Source organism: Sorex araneus, chromosome 2, assembly GCF_027595985.1.
Source record: "Sorex araneus isolate mSorAra2 chromosome 2, mSorAra2.pri, whole genome shotgun sequence".
Classification (NCBI taxonomy): Eukaryota; Metazoa; Chordata; class Mammalia; order Eulipotyphla; family Soricidae; genus Sorex; species Sorex araneus.
In genome coordinates, this window is record NC_073303.1 from 358,947,775 (window position 1) to 358,961,458 (window position 13,684).

The following is a 13,684-nucleotide window of genomic DNA, read 5'->3' on the forward strand; positions in this document are numbered from 1 at the left end:
GGCCACCCCCCCAAAAAAAAACCCCAAAAAACCAAAGACAGTAAAGAAGAGATATGAGCATGCTAGGAAAGCATCGGCCTCTTAGGATTAGCCTTTCCTGAAGTCTGTTTTGCTGGGTTGGTTTTGGGGTCACACCCAAGCGGTGCTCAGGGCTGACCTCTGACTCTGTGCCCAGGGATCACATCTGGGCAAGGCTTGAGGGATCCCCGCCTTTCCTGGACTCGGGAAAGAGCTCTCACTAGGGGGGCGTGGGGGCATCCTCCATGTAGGCTTTCTTAGTTCCCAGGTGTGTTAGGGTCTCCAGGGAAACAGAAGTAGGTTATGTACACAGGTACCAATGGAATATCTATCCGTCACCTTGCATCTGTGATCTGTCATCTATCCATCTGTCCATGCAACTGTCACCTCAGTTTGATCTGTGGTCTGCCTCTGTCATCGATCTGTCATCGATGTAGCTAGCATTTGTGGAGTCTTATCTATCAACCTACCGTCTGTGATCTGGCTCTATCTCTCTGACCTCTCTGATCTCTCTCTCTCTCTCTCTCTCTCTCTCTCTCTCTCTCTGTCTGTCTTTCTCAATTTGCTTTGGGGTATCGGTTCATGTATATCCTTAAGCACTGGCAAGTCTGACCCTGCAAGAACAGCAATTGCACTTGAAGTCAAGGGCCTGATCCTGGCCAGATCCCTGTTGCTTGCAGGGCGCACACTCCCTCCATTGTGCAGTTCAAATCTTCCATGGATTGGAGGAGATCCCCCCGCCGCCCCCCCCCCACACACACATTACAGAGGGCAACTGGCTTCATTCAGTTGGTTAAAAGGTAAATCTCATCTGAAAATACTCTGTAAGAAATCACTAGAATAACATCTGACTAAACATCTGGGCACCCCGGCCTCTACAGTGGGCATGCAAAGTTAATCATGACTCCGGCAGTGAGTCTGCCCTGAAAGCCAGGTGAGCAGCGGGAAGGGGTGCTGGGCCGGGGTCCGAGGGCTTCTGGAAGAAGGCAAGTAGGAATAGTCTTTTCTTTATGTGTTCTTTTACACTGCTGGGATTGAAGCCCTCATTGGTGTGTCCCACTGCTGACCACCCCCCTGGCCAGAGGGGCAGCTGAGCCAAGGACCGGGCCTCATGGCAGTCTCTGTGCTTGCCGACTAAGCCCCGTGCCCCACCGCCACCTGCTGGATTCCCTGCCAGAGGCTGCCCGGGTTCCGGGTTGCCTAAAGGATTAGCAGTTGTGTGGCCACTAGGCTGTCTCTGTGGCCCGCTGACCCCTGTGTTGTCCCACCTTGGCAAATTGATTTTCTCTGTCTGCTCCCTTTCCTTGTCCCCATCCCCTGCTCCCGCCCTCGTCCGTGCCCTCCTCCTTCAGGTTAAGCTCAGGTCAAGCCAGCCTGGTCTGGCCGCCCTCACCCGGCACCCCAAGGGCTCTGCAAATGAGCTTCGTCCCCGTCGTTGGAATGAATCACCGCCTCTGTCCACCGTGTCCCTCAGGGGCCTGGCTCTCTGTGACATTCACCAGGAGGCTTTGTCCTGCCTTCCCCGACCCTGTGCGAAGCGACACTTGGCTAGTGTGAACCCGAGGGCAGTGTTGGTCATTTGTCACGTGGGCTTCATTTACCCAGGGCCCCCTGCACAGGGAAACCAGACTGCTGCCCTCCCTGAACCCCAACATCTGCATGGAAAATGGGTGTTTTCATTAGGCGTGTGACTGGGGGCGGAGGGACATGGCCATTGCAGCCGGTCCCTTTTGTGATCTCCTGCTCACCCCTTACCGTATGCCCGGTCTCGGCCAAGTGGCCTCCAGCGTCAACCCCTGTTGTGTTTCTTCATCTGGGACCTCAGTGGGGCGGGGTGGGGTCAGGGGGACAAAAGTAGGAAGCTGAGAGAGATCATCCCAGGAGGATACAGGGTGGCCATGGGCCTGCCTTTCGAGATAGAACCTTCCATCCTGTTCTCCAACTCCAGCGCCAGAGTGGCGGGGCTTCTGGAAGGAGGAGAAGCTTCCGCCAGCCAAGCCCAGGGGGAGAGCCTTCCGACTTCCTGGGAACCACCACACCTCACTTCCACAGGGATGCGGTCAACCGCCCCATCTCCTGTCACTTGCATTAGCTCGTAGGGCATCTGGGGCGGCCCCTCCTGGCAGAGAGTAAGGGGGAAGACTGGGCAGTGGAGTGGGGGACGCGAGTCAGACCTGCGTCCAGTGCTGGCCACCCAGGAATGACGCCCAGGGAAGGGTCAGCCACGGGTTTGGATGGATTCCAGCTACGCTGGAGCGCTGCCTCCTCCTGTCTTGGAGGCCTAATGGCAGAAGCTTCGTGGGGTCAATGAGACAAGAGTGGGGACAGTGGTCTTCTCCCCGAGGAGTCAGACTCTTGAGTGAGCCCCCGACCCCCAAGGGCCTGGGGGCAGCATGGACAGAGGAGGGCTGATCCGGCCGCGTGTCTCAAAGCAGAACAGGTGTTGTCGCCGGAGAACGTTACCACCAGGCGTCTCCCTGTCTGTTCCGGGCACCGCTTCTGAACCCCCCCTCTGAGGCCAGGTCACCCCCGGCCAGTGTGCGCAAGAATAATGGGGTGCTGGTTCTTATTGTGGCTCTCCCCAGATGCCAGGTTGCAGCTAACCCAGCTCACTGGCAGGGAGCAGAGAAGCCAAAATAATGAAAAATCTGTACATTCATAAAAGAGCCTGGGGCCACTGCCCAAAGTTGCTCAAATCATGACATCCCTGGAAGAGGGACAGTTCCATCCGGTTGGTTGTTTTCAAACCCAGCACCTGATCGCTTGAGGAGGCTGAGGACTGGCAGGCCGCGGGGAGCAGAAATTCTTTCCATTGCATTCTGCTCCTACAACCCAGGAGCCCGGGTCCCCTACAGCCCAGCTCGCCCCGGCTGGTGTCCCACAGGCTGCTGGGATCCGAGATGGAACCTCCCAAAGGCCAGACCCGCAGGCAGAAGCTTGCTGGGGCAGCTTCCGTTTCTTTTTTTTTTTTTTAATTTATTTTATTCTTTAATTAGTGAGTCACCATGAGGGTACAGATACAGATTCACACATTTTTGAGCTTGTTTTTCCCTTATACAATGTTCGCAAACACACCCCTCCACCAGTGACCATTCTCCACCACCAATAAACCCAGTACCCCTCCCGCCCCCCAATCCCATCTCCCCCCCACCCCACCCTGCCTCTGTGGCAGGGTATTCCCTTTTGATCTCTCTCTCTCCAGTTGGGTGTTATGGCTTGCAATAGGGGTATTGAGTGGCCATCGTGTTCAGTCTCTAGTCTACTTTCAGCAGCTTCCGTTTCTAAGGGAAACCTAACGGGCTCCTAACATGGTTCTGGGATGCCTGGGCTTACTGAATCTCGCTGTCACCAAAATATTTTTGTGCCAGTGTCCCTCGATGGGAGAAAGCCAGGGCCTGGAGTGGAGTGGAAGGGAAAAGCCCTAGGAGGCAGTTGGTGCCAGGCCAGGGTCTCGTGACTTCCCTGCCCCAGGCCCACCTGTCCCTCTCCTGCCCTGGGATCCTCACCGTGATGCTCCGTAGCTGTTTGTACCTAACACTTCTCACGACGGAGGGTCAGCTGCCATGCTGTGTGGCTGTGGCAGGCCTCTGAGATAGGCATTCCACCCCTTGTCAGATTCCTAACCTAAGACCCAGGACACAGTTATTCTTGATTTTAATTTCCGCTTATGTCCACATTATAAGGAGGAGGACAAGGGGACCCATTTTTCTTATCTTTTGGAAACACTGTCACTGTCATCCCATTGCTCATCGATTTGTTCGAGCGGGCACCAGTAACGTCTCTCATTCAGAGACTTATTGTTACTGTTTTTGGCATATTCAATACGCATGGGTAGCTTGCCAGGCTGTGGCACGCGGGCTCGATACTCTCGGTAGCTTGCCAGGCTCATCCAAGAGGGGCCTCGCTCAGGTCGGCCGCGTGAAAAGCAAACACCCAACCGCTGTGCTATCATTCCAGCTCACACAGTCGAGAAAAATGTCAAGACTTGGGTCTTGCCCGCCCTAGATCTGGTGTAGCAGGTGGAGGCATTGTTCCGTGTTGTCCTTTCTGGCCTGTGTGGACTTTTTAAAGACAGGTGTTCACGAGGTCCAGTCATTCGAAGGAGGGTGTCATGCAGCGTCAGAAAATGCAAGTGCAGGGGCTAGAGCAATAGCACAGTGGGTAGGGCATTTGCCTTGCACGTGGCCAACCTAGGTTCGATTCCCAACATCCCATATGGTCCCCTGAGCACCGCCAGGAGTAATTCCTGAGTGCAAAACCAGGAGTAACCCCTGTGCATCACCGGGTGTGACCCAAAAAGCAAAAAAAAAAAAAAAAAGGAAAAAGAAAATCCAAGTGCAGAAATCAGCACCAAGCCTCGAGAGAGTTACGCCAGGAGCTTGAAGTGTGTGGTTAATTCCCACCAGGGCTCGAGGGCTCCCGGGAGAATGGGGTTTCCATGTTTTACAGCCAGACTGAGCAAATGACAGTGTGATTACGTTACACGCTTTTGTGGGCTCCGTCACCGGAATAGACATGCGAGCATTGCTTTGGGATGGAAAGATTTCAGCCAAGCAGTTGCTTTTCGCTCAGACCTGCCTGGTCTTGGGTTTGGCCGACGGAGCAGCCCCCACGGGAGAGGCAGTTGGGAGCTGGGAGCAGGCCTGTGTGTGAGATTTGTAGGGCTCAGTGCAGGGAGAAGCGTAGCACAAAAGTGAAGGAGACGGCCATAGCGGAGTGTGAAGGCAAAAGCAGGCGCCTCTGAGGGTAAGCGGTGTGGAGTGGGGTGAGGTCTCCGTGAGGCTGGCCCTTGAGGAAGTTTCTAGGGGTGGCAAGATGATAATTGGGGTTTGGGGGTTCTGTGTGCACCCAGTGCTACTTGCCACAAGCTCAGACATGAGAACCGTGTAACCTCTATTTTTGGGGTCACTCAGATACCCTCTTTCTTATTCTTTTTTAATTTTACAGATTGTATTTTATTATTTTTTTAAAATTTATTTTTTTAACTAGTGAGTCACCGAGAGGGTACAGTTACAGAATTATACATTTTTGTGCTCATGTTTCCCTCATACAAAGTTCGAGAACCCACCCCTTACCAGTGCCCATTCTCCACCACAAATAAACCCAGCATCCCTCCCACCCCCCCCCCAATCCCATCTCCCTCCACCCCACCCTGCCACTGTGGCAGGGTATTCCCTTTTGTTCTCTCTCTCTAATTAGGTGTTGTGGTTTGCAATAAAGGTGTTGAGTGGCCATTGTGTTCAGTCTCTAGTCTACATTCAGCACGCATCACCCTTCCCCTGCGTGGCCTCCAACCACATTTTACTTGGTGTTCCCTTCTCTATCTGAGTTGCCCTCTCCCCAGAATGTGAGGCCAGCTTCTAAGCCATGGAGTCAACCTCCTGGTACTTATTTCCACTATTCTTGGGTGTTAGGCTCCTACTCAGATGCCCTCTTTCAAGCAATAGGAATTCAGCAACGAACTAGCAAAAGCTGTCAAGAGAAGGCAGAGAGATAGTACAGAGGATAAGACACTTGCCTTGCACACAGCTGACCTGGGTTCCACCCTGGCAATGCCTATGGTGCCCCGACATCCCCCCAGTACTGTCATAAATGATCCCTGAGTGCAGAGCCAGGAGTAAAACCCTGAGCGCTGCCGGGTGTGTCCCAAAACAATCAAGCAAATAAAAACAAGCTCCAAGATATTAGCAGAGGGTGTTGATGTCAGCCTCATAGCTCAGAGACTTGGTTATTAATTAATCTCAATTCTTCAATCAAAGGGAGAGAGTCTAACATCACTGACTACTATATATTGTCTTGTTTTTATCTGTACCTCAGATGAGTGAGGCCAGCCAGGGTTTGTCCATCCTTCTGACTTATTTTACTTAACATGATGCTTTCCAATTCCATTCAAGTTGCAGCAAATTGTCGTATCCCACCTTTTCTTACAGCTGCGTAATAATCTTCCACTGCAGATGTATGCTACCACTTTTTCATTCATTCATTCATTGCTCATAGGATATTTGGGTTGTTTCCACATCCCATTCATAGCACTTAGCTCTGCTGTAAATTTGCATTGAGCACTTCTCTACATGGGGGTGCACGTGTCTTTTTAAATGAATGTTTTTATGTTTGGAGGTAGATGCCAAGAAACGGGATCACTGGGTCACATGGAAGCATTATTCTTACTTGTTGGAGAAATGTCCAGACTGTTTTACATAGTGGCTGAACCTCCACCAACAGTGGGTGAGGGGTCCCTTCTAGGGCCTCCCTGCCAACACTGGGGATTTCCTGTTATTTTTGCTCTCTGCCATTCTCACTAATGTGAGGTGGTATCTCGGTGTCATTTTAATTCACATTTCATGATACTAAGTGACAGCAAACGCTAGTTCCTGGGCATCCTGGCTGTGGGTGTCTGTTCCTCCCCGGAGGGCCCTGCTGTGCCTCATCTCTGTGTCACACAGCTCCGTGTCCAGTGTGGCTGCAGAGTCCTCACGGGCCCCTCTGCTCTTAGGTCAGGCTATTCCTGCCAGCAGCCTCACGGTGGTCCCCAGCACCCTAGTTCCATTAAACACTCCTCATGGTCAATCTGCTTTGCCCTAATTTCTAGCATCCTCTTCAATCTCTATTAATATTTGTGTTCATCAATGGCTTTTCTTCTCTTGTTTGCTTTTGGTTCATGCCCAGCAGAGCTGCTCCCAGCTCTGTGCTTGGGAACTTGCTTCTGGAAGTGTTGGGAGACCCTGTGGGGGCTGGACTCAGAACTGCTGAATGCAAAGCCTTCGCTTCGCCTGGGGTGCTCTTCCTCTCCCTGGCCCTCATCCATTGCTTTGTTAGTGGAATCTTCTGGATGTTTCTTAATCTCCTTAGAGCTCTTCCTGAATTTAAGTTGGGTGTCTTGGACGTCAGGGATTTGTTTATTGTGCCCACTGGTCTATGGGGATTTTCGGGAGATGCTCTCTTTTTGTTGTTGTTTTGGGTCCCATGTGAGGTGCCCTCTGTTATTCTTATGCTTTGCCTGCAGTGGTGATGTTACATGCCTCACGGTGACACTGGGTATGTCGGTCATGGGTGTCACTACTGGCACGTAAGAGCACTAGGCCCAAGGCCACCACAGTGTCCCCACACCCCCCACAGCCTCCCTCCCCATCCCTGAAACCAAACCTCCCCCCAACCAAAGCCAGTGGGAACCAAACCCTGTGTCCAGACACTTGTTGCTTGGAATCCCCCCCATCAGTGGAGAAGACACTGGGCTGGAGCTTGGTGACCCGATCTTCTAAAACCATTTCCCACCTCCAGGCCTCTCCTCACTGAGGCCCGTGATCAAGAGCCCACCGTCAGTTAGAGTAATGATGTAAGCATGTGATAACAGTGCTCCTTGTGTATTAGCATTTACTGACTCCTTGGTTGTTGTTTGGGAAAAACACACAGTTTTTTTCATCCTTCTGACATCAGACTCATGGAGCTTTATTTTTCACACCACCAACCCCCAACACCAGGTGGGTGGCCTACAATTCACTGCCACTCGGACACTGCCTGGAGACAGCTCTGAGCCCCACAGTGCCCCCTCCCCCCTCCCCCCCCCCCGTCCTAAAAAAAAGTTCTGGGGGCTGGAGTGATAGCACAGCGGGTAGGGCGTTTGCCTTGCACGCAGCCGACCCAGGTTCGAATCCCAGCGTCCCATATGGTCCCCTGAGCACCGCCAGGGGTAATTCCTGAGTGCATGAGCCAGGAATGACCCCTGTGCATTGCCGGGTGTGACCCAAAAAGAAAAAACAAATTCTGTCCCCACTTCATATGCCAATGGCAAGGCCAGGTCCTTGCTTCTGTGTGTCACCAACTGGCTGTGGAATGGAGGTGCCCACACCCCATCCTCATGTTTGATCTGTAGAGTGGTTCATCGAACTGAGGAAAGCAATTCACCCTCTGCCTCGTGGGTTTATTTCACAGGCCAGAGAGGATGTGAAGACACAGCCGGGTGACGAGATAAGGCAGGGTGGACTCCAGGCTGGTCTCAGCACAGGAGCTTCTGTCCCCGAGGGCACTTGGCAGGTGTGACTCTGGCTGCTTTTGTGCTCCTGTTTCCATGCAGGCTGAACTTAGTGCCTGCTTAAGCACGTCCCTCTGCTAGGGCTGCCAGGGCAAAAAAAGGCCACTGACCTTAAACCTTAAACCAGTACATATAAATTTCTCCCATTTCCACAACCTTCAAGTTTAAGATCGGAAGAGTCAGTGTCAGGGTTTGGATTTTCTTGAGGCCTCTCTCCTTGGCTTGCACACAGCTGCAAGCTGTGTTCTGTCAGTGTCTCCTTCCTATACACCTGGACCCTAGTTTCTTCCTATAAAGGACACGAGTCTTATTGGATTAGCCCCCCCCTCCCCCCGCAAAGGGCCACCTCTGGCTTTCATTCCCTCTTTAAGGCCCATCCATGCAGAGTCACATCTGGAGGCCCTGGCGTATATGAGTTGGGATTGGGGTGGGCAGTTTGGCCCTGACCGAGGAGTCCTGGGCATGGCCAAGGCCAGGAATATGTGTGGAGTCTGCGCGGTGTGGGTGCCCAGTTCATGCTGGGTCTTTCCATCTCTCCGCCAGGTCTGATCTGACTTCTTCTCCATCCCTCTCTTCCGGCGTGAGGGACAGGGATGCTCTGTCAGCGGTATGTGAGTGGGCATTGGCTGGAATCTATCTATTTGGCAGCTGTATTCAGAGTAGAAAGAAATCCCTCCCTCCTTCTAGATTGCTTATAGCAGGGTTTACAGTCCTGGAATTAACACTGAAAGCCTTGAAGGCTCAGGCAAATATTATGATAAACCACATGTCTTCTAACTGTGGTTTAGAGGCTCCAGAGGATGTGAAAACACAGCCATGTGAAGAGGTGTGTCATTTACACCCAGACCTGGCGTGGCATTTTTCCTTCAAGGACATTAGCCTGCTTTTCCAGCGTGAGTTTATCCTGCCCCCAGGACCGCGGCCTCTCCCTCCTCTGGTAGCCGAACAGCTGAGACATACACATTTTGCAGAGAAACCACAGCAGGGCTGCCAAGTGGGTACCCAGAAAGTTTCTGCCTTTGCCTCTGGCCTCACCCCCCTCTTCTGGGAACCCACCTTAGCAAAGTCACAGATGGCTCGAGGTGAACTTCCCAGGAAGAGCCAGGAGAGTCCCTAGGCCGTTTGGTTATGTGCGTTGAAGTTCATGAGTTCGTCATTGGAGTTCTTGAAGATGCTCTCCCACGGGAACGCAAACACAGTGCGAAAACTGGGAGCCTTTTTCAAGGAAGATCAAGTTCTGGAAGGATGCCCTGGGAAGCCCCAGCTGAAGCATCCAGGTGCTCAGAGCAGCTGCTGTAGCCAGGTGCTGGGTAAAGCCCTCTGCGCCCCACACCCTCCCTGAGAGCAGAGACCCCTGTCTGTTCTTCACTGAGGCCCGTCCTCTCAGCAGAGGGCCCTGCTCCTAAATGCAGAGCTAGCACCCAAGATTTGGGGATCTGCTCACCTCATAGGGGAGGACAGCTGCTCTGGGGGTGGTCCCCTGGATACAGTAGGAACGTAGCAGAGGTCACCAGATGGATGGGGGAGCATCCAGCCTCCCCAGGCCCCCTGCATCAGCTGGGGATGTCCAGGAGCCTCGGCTGGAACTGACTTTCCCCTCCTGTCTGGGGAAATGGAGAACACTGCGATCATGACCAGCTGCGGTTAGCAGGGCGGAGCCGCGAGCGAGCTCAGGTCCTTCCTGCCTCGCCACTGCCAAGTGGCCGACTGGAAAAGGGAGTGAACCTGGAAAGCAGAAATCTTTCCCTGGGGCCAGTGAGCTAAGTTCCAAGACAAGAATTTGTCATCTGCTTTTTCCGTGTGTCATTTACACCCGGAATGAAAGGACTTGCCTCTCCCTCGAGTCTCAGGCTGGGGTTCTAGTAAGGGACATGGGGAGTTGGAGGAAAAGCTCGTGTCTTCATGTCAAGCCATGTCAGATTAAAATTTCTCTTCTGGGGGCTGGAGCGATAGCACAGCGGGTAGGGCGTTTGCCTTGCACGCGGCCGACCCGGGTTCGAATCCCAGCATCCCATATGGTCCCCTGAGCATGGCCAGGGGTGATTCCTGAGTGCAGAGCCAGGAGTAGCCCCTGTGCATCGCCAGGTGTAACCCAAAAAGCAAAAAAAAAAAAAATTTCTCTTCTGTTTGTGAACTGATGTTTCTTGCAGAAAATTCGCGAGACAGCCCGGAATTTATAAAGGAAAAAAATGTTCTGTAATGTCTTGTAAAGAGCCATTGAAAATGTTTAAGATTGCCATCCACTGTTCCCTTAGCAGTGTCAGACTAACAGACAGATCCTACTCTGTGTCGACGAAGCTATAGGAACTTTCCAGTATGTTTAAACGCCCTTTTCAAAAGTGTATTTTCCTCCCCCTTTGGTGATGCCACAACTTAATGGAGTGCTCTTGCTTAATTAGCCCACCCTCGTTGGCTTCGGGATGGCTGGCAGTTCCTTCCCTGGAGTAACTTACTTGGTAAAATGCCCCATTAGAAACTTCCAAACAGCAGGAGGGTGCGTCTTCTATTTTTGGAGATCTGTGTTATTCATGGACAGTCACTCTGCTAACAATGATCTCTCATACCAGCCAAGGTCTGGGCTGGTATCGCTATCTGATATTTATAGCCCTCCGTCACACTCCCTATCCTCCTAATAGAGTTCAGATGTATCCACAGGTCTTTCATTCTGGAAGTGAACCCAGGAGAAAGAGGATTCATCTTTATATGTACCGCACATTTAGGTGATCCTTATAGAGGACATGGGAAAGAGTGAGCGAGCAGGTGGTGAAACCTACCACACTGGGAAAGAATGAAGGAAAGTTCCTGGACCCAGGAGGGCACCAAAGGCATTGGCAGGCAGAGCTCTGCCACGGAAGGGTTCTTTGCCTCCCGCGCTGCAGCCTTGTCGCTATTTAGGGGCTGTGCTCTGCCACGTGGAGAGTCATGCCAGGAAACTTGGGTCTCTGCCCTCATCTCAAGTGGTTCTGGTTCCAGGACATTCCTTTCACTTATGAAACCAGTCATAAGGATGACGTTGCCTTAGGAGCAGAAACTGGAATTGTTTTATCCCTTCCATTGGTCTTCTCTCTCTCTCTCTCTCTCTCTCTCTCTCTCTCACTCTCTCTCTCATGTTTATGTATTTTTATGGTCAATCAGCTAGAGGAGAACTTCCATGCTGTCTATAAAAGTATTGAAACAGCAATGCACAGATGAATGTCTTGGAGCAACCCCCCCTCCAAGGGCAAATCCACAAATCCTTATTGTTGTGTTTTGACCTCGCTCATGCCCAAGACGATTCACTGTTAATTGCAAGAGATCCCTATGAGCTGTCCCTAGCATTGGAGTGTGGGTTGATTGAGAAGTCTTGTTTGGGACCCACAGCCAAACTTTGTATTTTGATTTTCCGTTACTTCATGAAAGACCCAAGAGAGACTGTTGTCATAAAAATATCCCCACAGAGTTGTTGGCAAAACTCTACAGCTACATGCAAAAAGAAAAAAAAATAGTGGGCTCAGACCTCTATCTCATTCCATGCACAAAAGTTAGATCAAAATGGATTAAAGACTACAACATCAGACCTGAATCCTTAAGGTACATGAAAGAAAAGGTAGACAAAACCCTCCATGGTGTTGAAGCTAAAAGTATCTTCAAAGATAAAAAGCCACTGACCAAGCAAGTGGAAGCAAAGATAAACAAATGGGACCAAATTAAACTAAGAAGCTGCTGTACTTCAGAAGAAACAATGACCAAGATACAAAGACAGCCTTTAGAATGAGAAAGGTTATTCACTCAAAACTCTTATGATAAGGGGTTAATATCAAAGCTATACAAGGCACTACTTGAACTTTACAGGAAAAAAGCATCCAACCACATTAAAAAAATGGGAAGAAGAAATGAACAGAAACTTTCTCAAAGAAGAGATTTGAATGACCAAAAGGCACATAAAAAATTCTCTTCATCACTAATCATCAGAGAGATGCAAATCAAAACAACAATGAGATATCCTCTCACACCACAGAGACTGGCACACATCAGAAAGAACAAGAACAACCAGTGCTGGTGCAGATGTGGAGAGAGACTGCAATGAAGGCACTCTCCTTCATTGTTGTTGGGAATGCTGACTGGTCCAGCCTTTTTGAAAAACAATATGAACATTCCTCAAAAAATTAGAAATTGAGCTCCCAAAAACTCACAGTAGAAATACTGTCTGCACTTGTATGTTCATTGCAGCACTGTTTACAATAGCCAGAATCTGGAAACAACCTGAGTGCCCGAGAACAGATGAGTAGATAAAGAAACTATGGCACATCTACACAATGGACCACTACTCAGCTCTTAGGAAAACTGAAGTCATGAAATTTGCCTATAAATGGATGGACATGGGGAGTATTATGCTGAGTGAAATAAGTCAGAAAGAAAGAGACAGATATAGAACGACTGCATTCATTTGTGGTATATAAAAAATAAATAGAGTAGAAGACATATCCATAGCCAGGGAAAGTAGGGTCTAGGATGACTGGCCAATGATTGGAAACAACCAGAAGTGTGTGTGGGGTGAAGTGTAGGTAAGATAGAGAAGGGACTGGGATGACAATAATAGCTGGAAATGATCACGCAGGACAAGATCTGAGTGTTAAAAGTAGGTAAAGGGATATACCCGATAACCTTTCAGTATCTGTATTGCAAACCACAATGCCCAAAGCGGGGGCGGGGGGGGAGAGAGACAGAGACAGAGACAGAGAGACAGACAGAGAGACAGAAAGAGACTCCTTATGTTAGGCTGGGGAGTGGGGTACAGTGATGGGAGAGAAACTGGGGATATGTATTGGTGCTGGGAAATATACACTGGTAGAGGGGTGGCTGTTGCAATACTCTATGACTTAAACCTAATTATGAACAGCTTTGTAAAGATCTATCTCACAGCGATTCAATAATAAAATTTTAAAAACATATATCCCCATGAAGTGCCCCTTCTCAGAAACGTGAAACATAAAAAAAGTGGCATATTGTCAGAAGTTGTGTCTAACCTTATCCCACCACTGGTTCCCTGTGAGGGTTTAGACAGGCTCCTCTGTTAGAAAAGATTTTTTTATTTAGATTTTTCAAATTGTGCATGAAAAAAAGGTATTTTGGTGTCTCTTAAATGTTTGATTTGAACTACTTTTTTTTTGTTTTTGTACCACACCCAGTAGTGCTCAGGTTTGCTCATGGCTCAATACTCAAGAATTACTCTTGGCGGTACAAGGGACCATATGGGATGCTGGGGATGAATCTGGGTTGGCAGTGTGCAGGCAAGCACCCTGCCCACTATACTACTGCTCTGGCCTTGATTTGAAGTATATTAAAATATATTTTGAATTTCTCATAGGGATTTCGACCAAAAAAAAACAACCCAAATGTGTTGTTTATCGTATTTTTAACATATTGAAGCCTTCAATGTGTTCATTTTATTTTTAGCTCACATCAAAATTTATTCTGCCATCTTTTTTAAAATTTAAAAACAACTTGAATTTTTCAGTGAGTTGTGAAAAAAAATGTAAAAAAGCTGTTACACATTTGCCATCACTCATCTCTGGGAATCAGGATGTTCTCGATAATATCTGATTAAACAACATCAAGAAATGAGTATTACATAAGAATCAAGTTTAGCATCCCCAT

At 49.8% G+C, this 13,684-nt stretch overlaps 1 protein-coding gene across 9 annotated transcripts in view; it reads left to right on the forward strand.

The window, feature by feature from the left end:
* MAPK4 (mitogen-activated protein kinase 4) overlaps window positions 1–13,684 on the forward strand; it is a 148,158-nt gene that overhangs the window by 61,518 nt on the left and 72,956 nt on the right. For 2 of the 9 annotated variants that reach the window (XM_055125351.1, XM_055125352.1), the window contains one exon: window positions 7,948–8,049. The exons of the other annotated variants lie outside the window; for them this stretch is intronic. The gene's annotated coding sequence lies outside the window, so the exon portion shown is untranslated. The remainder of the gene's footprint in view (window positions 1–7,947; window positions 8,050–13,684) is intronic. 9 annotated transcript variants of the gene reach the window in all.